Raw genomic sequence first — 11,422 nt, 5'->3', positions numbered from 1 at the left:
TGAAGATATTCATTGCATTCTGTCTGTCCCTTCGCATTCTGTTTTTGAAATACTGATTTTCTCTGCCTGGCTTCTCTCTGTGCTTCCTTCCAGCAGAGAGCTGAAACCTGAGACCAACACAGGAGGCAAAGGAAGCAGCTGGTTTCCCTCCCCTGGCTGCAATAGATGGAGGTTGGGAAGAGGCTGAGGATGGAGCAGAGCCTTTCAGAGAAGCCAGCATCTCTTCTACCCAGCAAGTCGTATATAGAGAAAGAAGAGGACAGATAAGCCCCACAATCTGTCTTTATTGGCAGAGCACAATCTCCCTATTGGTGGCACACCCCCAGGAAGGGCCAATCATGTAGGGTGTGAGTTGCCTGCATGCAAATTAAACTGATTGGCCCTCATTGGCACATTGCAATTTAAACTGATTGGCCCGCATTGGCAGAGTGCTCCCTCCTTATTGGTGACATACTCCCAGGGAGGCTCAATCAGGTAGGCAGTGATTTGACTTCATGCAGTTTTAATTGATTGGCTCTCATTGGAAGAATGCAATTTAAACTGATTGGCCCTCCTTTGCAGAGTGCTCTTTCTATTAGTGGCACACCCCCAGGGAGGGCCACAGGTAGGGAGTGAGTTGGCTGCACACAATTTGAACTGATTAGCCGTCATTGGTAGACTGCTTGCTCCCTATTGGTGGCACACCACCAGGGAGAGTCAATCAGGTAGGGAGTGAATTGTCTGCATACAACTTCAACTTTATAATGTTTAGTTATAATGTTTAGTGATGATTGCACTATTTCTGGGGGGTTTTGAAGCCTAAAGATTGCTTCGGGGGTTTCTCAGTGGTAAAAAAGTTGAGAAAGTCTGGCCTAAAAATTTCAGGGCCCTCTGAGATCTTAAAGAATTCCAGAGGGCCTGAAAAACTGAGCTGTTCTGCCAGACATATGGTTGAGGCCAGGAAATAACATCCACAAATCCAAATAAGTCTGCCTGAGGTACTAATATTAAAGGGGTAGATGTATGACTTACCATCGTAACAATGGTAGTAACAATGAACCTATGGGAGAGAGGCTGTAGAGCAGGGGTAGTCAAACTGCAGCCCTCCTGATGTCCATGGACTACAATTCCCATGAGCCCCTGCCAGCATTTGCATGCAGGGGTTCATGGGAATTGTAGTCCATGGACATCTGGAAGGCCGCAGTTTGACTACCCTGCTGTAGAGGGTAGGCTTTCTGCGTGAATGGAAATTGTTGTCACAGTCAATTAATAGCTTGAATTTTAACACTCTCTTTTCTGTCGTCATTGTTATTCTAAATATTTCCAACAACTACAGGTTCCTCGGTGACTGTTTCTTTCATCTATATATTTTAAACCCAAGCAAACTTGAACAGGGGGAACTTATTGTAATTTCTCACGTTTGTTCTGTAGCAAGCTGAATTAACATATATAAGTGTGACCAGTTTTGCTCTGACTTTTTAGTTTAGTTTCATAATTTCTTTTTCTTTCTCAGCTTGTCCTGCTACAGTTTCCAGACAATGCATTATTCAGACAAATATTTAAAGAGAAACATGTTCATACTAAGAAAGCATTTTGGAAAAAAATAACTGTTATTCTGCATCAGATTTCAGTCGCACTCTGACATGATTAGTGAACTGATGTGTGTGTGTGTGTGTTTTGTTTTTAGTTGCCAGCTTCTAGCACAGTACTGGAATTCTATTAGAGGGGATATTTTTGCATTCACTCACAGCCTCCCTTGATTTCCCAGTTTGTCCAGTGAAAAAGCCACACAAGGTACACTGAGCTCTTGTGTGCATTTATTCAGCAGCTTGCCTAGTATTCCCTCCTCCACCCCATGTTGGCAATGATTCGGACAGGAATATTAAAGCAGTACTGAAAGAACTTGCTCAAGTGTACATAGTGGCTATATTTCCAAGAGTTTTTCTATTTTTGTTTACTCTGGGCTTGAAAACTGAGTTATTTAAGCACTTACACAATGTTTTGTGCAGTAGATATAGTAAATGTGCTGTTAAATTGCTTTCTGATCAATATAAGTGGTTTGGTCTTAAGAGACTGAACCCGTGACCTATAACAGAAGGATATTGATTTTCCTTATTGGTTATGGAAATGTTCTCAATAGTGACTGTTAGAAGATGCACTCCTCTGTTTAAGTATCCATCAAAACTTAGAGCAGACAGCCCTATTCGAGGGAAAGGGCCTGTGTGTGAGAGAGAAAGAGAGAGACACACACATAGGCAGCATAGATAAAACAGAGAAGGTGTTGAGAGCTGGCTAATGTATACCGAGAATACAGTAACTACTCTTTTGATGGTCTGATAAAAGTATGTCTTTACCTCTGCTACTTGCATATTTGTAAAGGATATATACTAATAATCCAACCTAGGCTAATTTGTGTATAACTAAATCTGCAGATCAGATTTCCACTTACGGATAGTAGATACTTTCTTGGGGATCTCCCAGTCTTGCAGAAAAATCTGAAAACTTAAAATAAAAAAAAACACACACACAACACCGAGGGATTTAAATCCCACCCACCCACCCACCCCAAACATACAGTCTCTCCCCTCTAAAGCCAGGCACTGATGCTGGGACTACACTCAGTTGGCTATTACGTCTCCATTTACATGTTGCCTAGTAGTGAGTTTATTCCCGGCATGTTATTTTGAGCTGCATGCTCTTGTCACAGCTTTCTGATATGTAGATTGAGATCTATTTTTGGGGTGAGAATTTGTGCTTGCATGGCCATGTCCCCTGTTTTGGGAATTTCTCTTGGGGGTCGAGCCTTTCAACAACATGCCCAGTTGTAGGGCTACAGATCTGTTCCACTTCCTGGTGGTAGGGAAACTAAGAGTGGTTTGCACCCAGGTGGGATACCAACACTAGGCATCCCACATTTGTCCTCAGCAGGTGGGCTGTGAAGCGGTGCCATGAGATGACAGGGGGGGTCACCTGATGCATGGCTCCATGCCCTATGGTGTGCCAATGCTCAAATGGCTGTAATCAATAAAGTTGTGGCATTTTTTATTTCAAACTATGTTCCCCATGTTTCTGTGTTACATTCTGTTCCCCCTTCCACTGTCCGCACCATCCCCCTCCCCCTTGGACTATAAATGGCTGCCCCTTAAGTTGTATACTTGATTGATTTATTTTTTAAAGAAAGGTCAAGTTCCAGAACACACATTAGCAAGCAGCAGAAAACCGTATAGGCATAGCTGCTCTAAATTTTACTTTTGAAGATTATGAAACTCACAACCCATCATGATTATGAAGTGGGAGTAAATATATGTACTTTTTAAACTGGGGGAGTATACATAACTGTTTTCAAACTTCACCACATAACTGAGATTACAATGGCTTGAAATGTGCACAGCAGTTGTAATAAAGAAGAATTTGACAAAAATGTAAATTTTGTTATTTGTATAATCCAGATTATGGGAGAGAAAAGGTATTTCTCATTTTGCTCGGAGCAGAAGCAACTATTTTGCTGTCTAGGGATGAATCATAGAATCGCAGAATCATAGAGTTGGAAGGGGCCATACAGGTCATCTAGTCCAACCCCCTGCTCAATGCAGGATGGATGAAACTGCCCTTCCCTTGTTATTTTCAAGTTATGTTCCTTTATGTTTTACATGGTTTTGTTCTCGGTCTTCCCAATTTGTTTTTCTTTTATGCCATTTGTATATATTTGATGCAAAAATATCATTAAAATTAATAGTAACTTTATTTTTATAGCCTGCCCTTCCCGTTTTACTGAAAAAAAGGATATGGTACAAAAATACAGTTTGAATTGTACGTGGCAAATATGAAAATGAAACAGGGACTATTTTTAGTCAGAACAGTTGGGCAGATAAAAAAAATCAAGCATTGTGGTTTGATTGTTTTGTACATGAAGCGTTTTGAGGATATATTTCTAAATATTTTTTAAAGAACTCTAGGACAGTTTAACTCTGTTGCTTCATTGGAAAGGAGAACTTTTGCATGATGTCAATCCGGAAAGATAACTAGAGGGTTCATCATCAACATGTATAATTTTGCCAGTGGAAAAAAAATGGGATTGGTAGCTCAAAAAAGCTGGAAGAAATTTACATATGAAAGTAAACCATGGTAGTACTGCCCTCTGTTGTCCACATTGTATGTGGAATATTGGAATTGAACTAGGGTGTTAAAAAAAATCAGTACACTTAAAATAGTTTGAAATGTGCATTGCTTTTATTTCCCTTATTCATGACCTTTCTATGCTTTATTGTAAATGCTTCAGATTTGACTAGGGTTCCAAATCCAGGTTATAATAATCCTGGAGATTTTGGGGGTGGGGCCTGGAGGCAGCAGAGTTTGCAGAAAAACACAAATGAGCTAGACACAATGCCATGGAGCTCGCCACTTGCGGGGGGGTGCCTTTTGCAGCCTGAATAGCTGTTGTAATTACAGGAGATTGCCAGGTCCCGCTTGGCGATTGGTGACCATATGCATTTCCTTTATCTGTACTTGCCGTTAGAAAACCTAAGTATAAAGAAGACTGTGACACACAAAGTTATAAAAAGCAATTAAAGCACGCTGGACAACCTGCTTCAAACGTGAGCTCAAAAGAAGTTTTCCTTGACATGTTAATCCTTTTTTTTATGATAAATGCACACCAACTGAACACACCAAGACAGGGCAATGATATTTCATACAATAGATTTGCTTTGATGAAGTCATCAAAATGTCAGAAAAGATCATCTACGGATAGTGCTTGCCTCTCTGTACAATTGGGAATCTGTATTTTGCACAGGATACCTGATTTGTGTATCCTGTGTGTGCTTCTGTATGTACAAGTTGCGTATGTCTATGTTCTGAATTCGGTCCTTTAAGACCAAAAGTGCCACTGGACTCAATTTTTTTTCTGCTGCTTCAGACCAACATGGTTACGACTTGACATGGTTATGTGTATCTACTCTGATAGGGTCATGGGATGTGTGCACAGAACAGCTGGCCCTATCCAATTATCTTCTCTCTTGTTTCACAGGCATTTGTCATCTGAAGGGATGACACATACAATCAATGGGCCTAGAATGAAGGCTAGCTCTAAAACATTTTATAAATACTTTCACTAGTCATTGAATACAGTTGTGACAGTCCCTGATAAAGGGACTTGCTTGGGAAACATAATCATTTCTAGAACACTGAATCAATCTCATAATATGTGATGAGGATTGCCAGACAACCCTAATAAAAGTAGGTGGATACTTACTATGGGAGGGGGGTTCCTCATTGCTACCCAATTATGTCACTTTTGGCATGATCTGGAAGAGCCGGCATCATACGAGGTCAGTGCCATAGCACTCACCCAAAACTCTATGGAGTTTCTAGGTGAGTGCTAGAATGTCACTCTGGTGTGATGCTAGTACTTTTGGATCATGCCAAAAGTGACCTGTGTAGCTATGAACATTGCCACCACTCAATTTTGCTGTCCTGTTTCTGCCTGCCAACAAGATGAGCACTGATGAGACTTCTACGCAGGCCTTCCCTTGTCTCTGACCTGGAAATTACAACTGGTGTAAAATGCAGCTGCTAGGGTCCTCACGAGGTCATCTTGGAGGGCTCACGTCACTGGTTGCCGATCGGCTTCTGGATCAAGTTCAAGGTCTTGGTACTTACCTTTAAGGCCATCTACAGCCTGGGCCCCACTTATCTAAGGCAGTGGTCCCCAACCTTTTTATCACCAGGGACCGGTCAACGCTTGACAGTTTTACTGAGGCCTGGGGGGGTAGTCTTTTGCCCCACTGGCTTTCCCGCCGGCGCCCCTGACTTCCCACTTCCCCCTGGGGGGCTCTGGCAGTAGCAACTGGCAGTGCCATTCAGTGCCACGCTGAGGGGGAGCCCTAGCCATGGCAGCCGCTGGAGAGCACCAAAGGTGAGCCGGCGGCAGAGTGGCAGGGCAGCCCCCAAGGCAGCAGGCAGGGAGGAGGATGAGGAGGAGTCGCGGCCTGGTACTGACTGATCCACGGACCGGTCCCGGTCCCTGGACTGGGGGTTGGGGACCACTGATCTAAGGGACTGCTTGTCTCCTTATGCCCCTTGCAGGGCTCTTTGCTCTGCGGGTAGGAATGTACTGGTTGTCTCTGGCCCCCGGGAGGAAAGACATCTTGGAATCTGATGCTATAAGCATTTTATGTAATAGTTCTATCTAAATCAAATGGAATTAAGACATTCTAAGCTGAAAATCTTATAATGCTTTCAAAAGACTGGATTTATGAATAGCTATGCTACATCCTGGTCGATAAGAGAACGATCTTTCAGCTTTCTGGCACAACACTAATCCTCAAAGTATTGAAGACTTTGTTCATCTTGAATGAAGCAATATAGTCTTTTAAAGTACACAATTTACTTGTGGGGTTTGATTATCCGGTTCAACAGAGTTGCACTATGGATTTGCCAATTCCAGTAGCTCATCATGCCAAACAGCTCCTTAACTATTTTCTATACTAGAAAACTACCCCCTCCCACAGAACCAAGGTGTTAGTCCAAATTGTCCCATGAGGTTGCTATCCCAGTATGTGTCAGAAGGACTCTAAATAGACTATATGGCCTTTAGTGTATGTACCATGTGAACCTGCTTCTATAGGCTCAACAGAAATAGTCCACAAAATAAGGGTTTTTTTCTGCCATGAAATATTGCAGGTATATTCTATGTATACGATCCTAGAAGGATGTTACAGTGAAGAGGAGTGATTGGAAAACACCAGCCAATTTCATGGGCTATATAAGTAACAATTTTATTGATGCATAAAGGAAAAGAACCCCATGATATAGGCAGATCTGTTTCAAACTATTGATATCTATTACATCCTAAAAGAATGGTAACAAAAGTATCCTTGCTGTATACATAATTTATTACAACATCAATTAATTCACTGTTCTGCAGCTTGTTCTATTGGCTATTTAAAATATGTCTATTAATACAGAAAAGGGACCTTTAATATGGTTGAAATCATATCATTCAGTTAGTTGAGAATGAGTACCTAAGTTAGCTTGATACAGTAAACCAAGAAAATTTTGTGGCATTCAAAAGGTTAATCCATTTGCTGAAGCATACATTTTTGTGGGCTGTTTCCCACCTTACTGGATGCATGCAGTACTAGCCTTGGTTGGCAGACCATGTATACACACACTGGCATAGAAAGGAGAAATCTAACAATCGAGACCCAAAGGTCATGAAACAGCTGTCATTAATTTGGCTGGTTTTGGGGGGGGCATCACCCCAAACATTTCCCAGACCTTTTGGGTTCAATTTCCCAGACCTTTTAGGATGCTTTGGGCTGATCCTGCGTTGAGCAGGGGGTTGGACTAGATGGCCTGTATGGCCCCTTCCAACTCTATGATTCTATGATTCTATGAAAATTTGGGCCAGTTAAACCTAGTAGCTGAGCAGGGTGTCCACCCCTCAGCTGGTAGTTTAAATGGCTGCTAACATTTCAGGCTAGCAGCTGACGGGCGCATGACCCCGCCATCCCCATTAGAACCCATGTTAGCAATATCTTATAGAGCTGTAGCACACTGAATTCATCATTGTTAAGCAAGAATAGCAAAGGAACTTTGGTGGCACTTCAAGAACTAACAAATGTCTTGTAGTAGAACCTTTTGTAGGCAAAAGCCAACTTCATCAAATGCACAAAAAAATACAATGAAGATATTACATATTTTATATACCCATACAAAATACTCCAGTGTAGAACAGAAGGACCTGCATGCAAGTTAAAATTAAAAACAAACATACAAGATACCAAAAACAATTTAATCAAAGGAAGCAAATATAATTTAATCATACGTGACAGTAATTATGTCACAAGTGGGGACAAAATTAGTCCCAACCTGGAATGGATGGTGTAACTAAATCCCACACAGTTTGACTTTGTTCTTAGCAACCTGGGGCCAAAATACATACAATATTTTTTAATTAGTCAGCTCCTGGTTACACAGACCAAACTTGCTGCTCTTTTCATTTTTAACTCTCACAGAACTATGCTTTCAAGCCATTAGCAGCATAAAACTGAAAGTCAGCAGAGATGCGGCAAAAGTGGAGAATGTTGTGCCTAATTATATCACAATTATTATATCACACTTATAAAGTTAAGTTCAGACCCCTTTAGATATTTGCTCAATGTGACAAATCAATCAAGGGCAGGCCCCTTGGGGACAATGGAGTTGCATCACATTAGCATGCCTGCCGAACAATATTATTGCGGATTATCCTTAGTGACTTTAATAATGAAGGCTTCTTCCTGACTTGACAGTTCACACGTCAATGAGTTAGATGAGACTGTCTCTTCTCTCTGGCCTGACACACCTTCTCCCTGCTCAGCTTCCTTATCTGGAAATTTTCCCATGTCACAAAAAATCCCATGACCATGTTCCATTCGCTAGGTGTTGACATGTGAGTCAGCAGCTTCTGCTAGGATAAAAACAGGGGTGGCCTTTAGCTATTTTGTGTGAAACCAGGATCCTGTATGGGCATCTAGACCCATTTGCATATAACGTCTACCGTTCATTCATAGCGGTCACCCCTGGTAACGTTATATCCAGATAAAATATATCCCAACAGCCAAGGACTTGCTGAGAAACAACAAGGGAAGAATGTACTTACCTTATATCGAATACCCTCCCAGCAGCAGCATGACACATAAGAAGCTGCAATTTTAATCATATCCGCTCAGGCCTCATTCTGGAAAATTAATGCAGATATAGGTACTGTTTCTGTATCTTTGCTTCAGACAAGTCATTTAAAACATAGTTAGGCATATAAACCCAGAATAGCTGAAACAGTGAAAGACTACATTGGGTAAAGTATGCAGTATAATGTTAAGAAATGCATACCTTATTTATATAAGAACATGAAACCATAACTTGTTTTTTGTTGTTGTTGAGGATCAATAATGGGGAATTAAAATAGTAGACTTGCAGAATTGATTACTGTGGAGTATGGTGATGGCCACAAGTTCATATCAGTTTCAAAAGAAATTGAGCAACATGGAGAAGAAATCTGTGAAGTGTGAACTAAGTGTTAACTAATTTATACTTGTGTGTACAGAGGAAGTGATTTTTACAATAACAGAAACTGGAAACAACAGCAGGAAAAAGTCAAAATCTTTTTGCATTTCTTGAAAGTGGCCCCAAGTTTTTTTTCTGGGCACTGGTGGAATCAGAATGCCAGCGTATAAAACCCTTGGTATGAACCAGCATAAAAATGCTTATGCTTGTGTGCTTTTCTGCAAAACACTCAGCACAGGCCCTAACAATCTCATGGCCAAAAAGAACTTACCTTGCTTAAATTAAATCCCTCACCTTATTGGCTTACTTGAGCTATGTGAAATATAGTTAATTCAGATGTGCTCCTTTCCTTTCACATGCCTCTGGCATATACCTTTTTTGCCGGCATATAAGACGACTGGGCGTATAAGACGACCCCCCAACATTTCCACTCAAGAGTTTGTTACATTAGATTACAGTACTATGGGCCACTATGGGCAGCTATGTCTATCCCAACTGAAGTGCACCCGGCGTATAGGACGACCCCCCCACTTGGAGGCATGTTTTTCAGGGGGGAAAAGTAGTCTTACACGCCAGCAAATACTGTACCCCTTGGCCTCCCCACCTGACACTCTCCTATTGGAGGAGTGGGATCTTTTATTCGTGTGAAACATATGGCTTCAGTGCAACATACGGCCTTTCCTCATAAGACTTGGTCCTCAGGCCCTGGATCATCCTCTGAACCCTTTCAATTTTGTCCATGTCCTTTCCAAAGTGAGGCTTCCAGAACTGCACACAGGACTCCAAGTGGGGTCTGACCAATGCAGCATACAGTGAGACTAATCTTGCAGTTTTGATGTGAGGCTTCTGTTGATATAGCCCAAGACTGCATTTGCCTTCTTTACCGCTGCATCACACTGTCTGCTCATATTTAGCTTACAGTCCACAAGTACCCCAAGATCTCATTTATACACACTGCAAAGTGTATTTGCCATCCAGTATGCATGCTTCTCATTTTTGTGACCCAGTTGTAGAACTCTGCACTTATCCTTATTGAATTGCATCTTGTTCTCATTTGTACTTTTCTCCCTTTCTCATAATAGAAGAACTCGTGGGCACTCAATGAAATTATTGAGCAGTAGGCTTAGAAGCAATGAAAGGAAGTACTTCTTTCACCCAGAGTAATCAACAGGAGGAATTCACTGTCACAAGAACTGGTGGTGGCTAGAAGCATAGACGGCTTCAAGAGGGGATTAGATAAACATTTCATGCTGGGTGTGGGGGCAACAGTGAGAATGCTTCTGGAGTTCTGTCCCCACTGGTGGACCTCCTGATGGCACCTGGGTTTCAACCATTATGTGACACACATTATGGACTGGATGGGCCATTGACCTGATCCAACATGGCTTCTTTCATGTTGCTAGTGGTCAATTTACTATCACACAGACTCTTTTACACTGGCCATAAACTTGTGTGATACAGAATCAACCACGAGAGGGGGCACTATGCATGCAGAACAGGAAAAAAATCCTGAAGAAACAGGAATTTACCAACAAGGAAGGGTGAGAATCTGGGGAAATTCCATAACTATTTTGGCTTCCAGCTATTAATAGATTTTATTAACTTTTACAAACCACAGTACTTTTGTTTATTTTGTAAACTGGATTTTGTAAACAAGCATTTTTTAAAAAGTCATTTTATTTTCGGGTGTTTTTTGTGCTTCTGAATAGCTATACTGTGGTGTTTGATATGTCTAAAGTATTTCTGAGGCCAATTCTGCACAGGCAGAAAAGGCCAGAGCGGTATCATTTTGGACCCAGGACTAATCTCCATGTCCTGGGCCTGGTGCGGATCAGGCCCCAGAAGCCCCACGGTAAGGGAATATGGATTCTGGTGCTGCAGGGCACTCCCACCCTTACAGAGGCTGCCAGTGGGCAAAAAAAAAAAAATACCCTGGAAAGCTTCACAGAGCTTTGCAGTGCTGCAGGGTAAACCAGGGCTTAAAAAATTATTCTGCAGGAAGGTGGGATTGCATGAAAATTCCTGCAAAATAACACATACACACCGTGGTGGATCCTTTTCTGCCCCCAATATATTTCCTGGCAGGGGTGTCACATTTCAGCAGGACACTGGGACACATGGGACACATTTTGGCAGTGGAACAGATAAGGCAGCAACGCACTGGAAGCAGCTTGGAGTGATGCCACTGGTACAGGATCGCCCTGAATGTTTCACCTTGAGTGGTCCCCGGTGATAAAAAGGTTGGGGACCACTGCTATGGATCATAAAGTAAACATATAAAACATGGTACTCAATACAAATAATGTTCAAGATTAATAAGAATATGCAGATACAATTTACATTCATAACCTAACTCAATATATAGAAGGCACAATACAATAATTGTAAATATCAT

General features: G+C 41.7%; 1 protein-coding gene across 3 annotated transcripts in view; it reads right to left on the bottom strand.

The window, feature by feature from the left end:
* Positions 1-6,832: 6,832 nt before the first annotated feature.
* The window catches only part of LOC143843131 (phospholipid scramblase 1-like), a 29,109-nt gene continuing 24,519 nt past the window's right edge, over positions 6,833-11,422 (bottom strand). For 2 of the 3 annotated variants that reach the window (XR_013233469.1, XR_013233467.1), the window contains 3 exons: positions 11,072-11,281; positions 8,624-8,701; positions 6,833-8,431 (listed from right to left, as the gene is read on the bottom strand). The gene's annotated coding sequence lies outside the window, so the exon portion shown is untranslated. Of the gene's footprint in view, positions 8,432-8,623; positions 8,702-11,071; positions 11,282-11,422 lie in introns of those variants that run through there. The other variant, XR_013233468.1, reaches the window with a different exon arrangement.

Source organism: Paroedura picta, chromosome 8 (assembly GCF_049243985.1).
Source record: "Paroedura picta isolate Pp20150507F chromosome 8, Ppicta_v3.0, whole genome shotgun sequence".
NCBI lineage: Eukaryota > Metazoa > Chordata > Lepidosauria > Squamata > Gekkonidae > Paroedura > Paroedura picta.
This window is presented reverse-complemented; position numbering and strand designations above follow the sequence as displayed.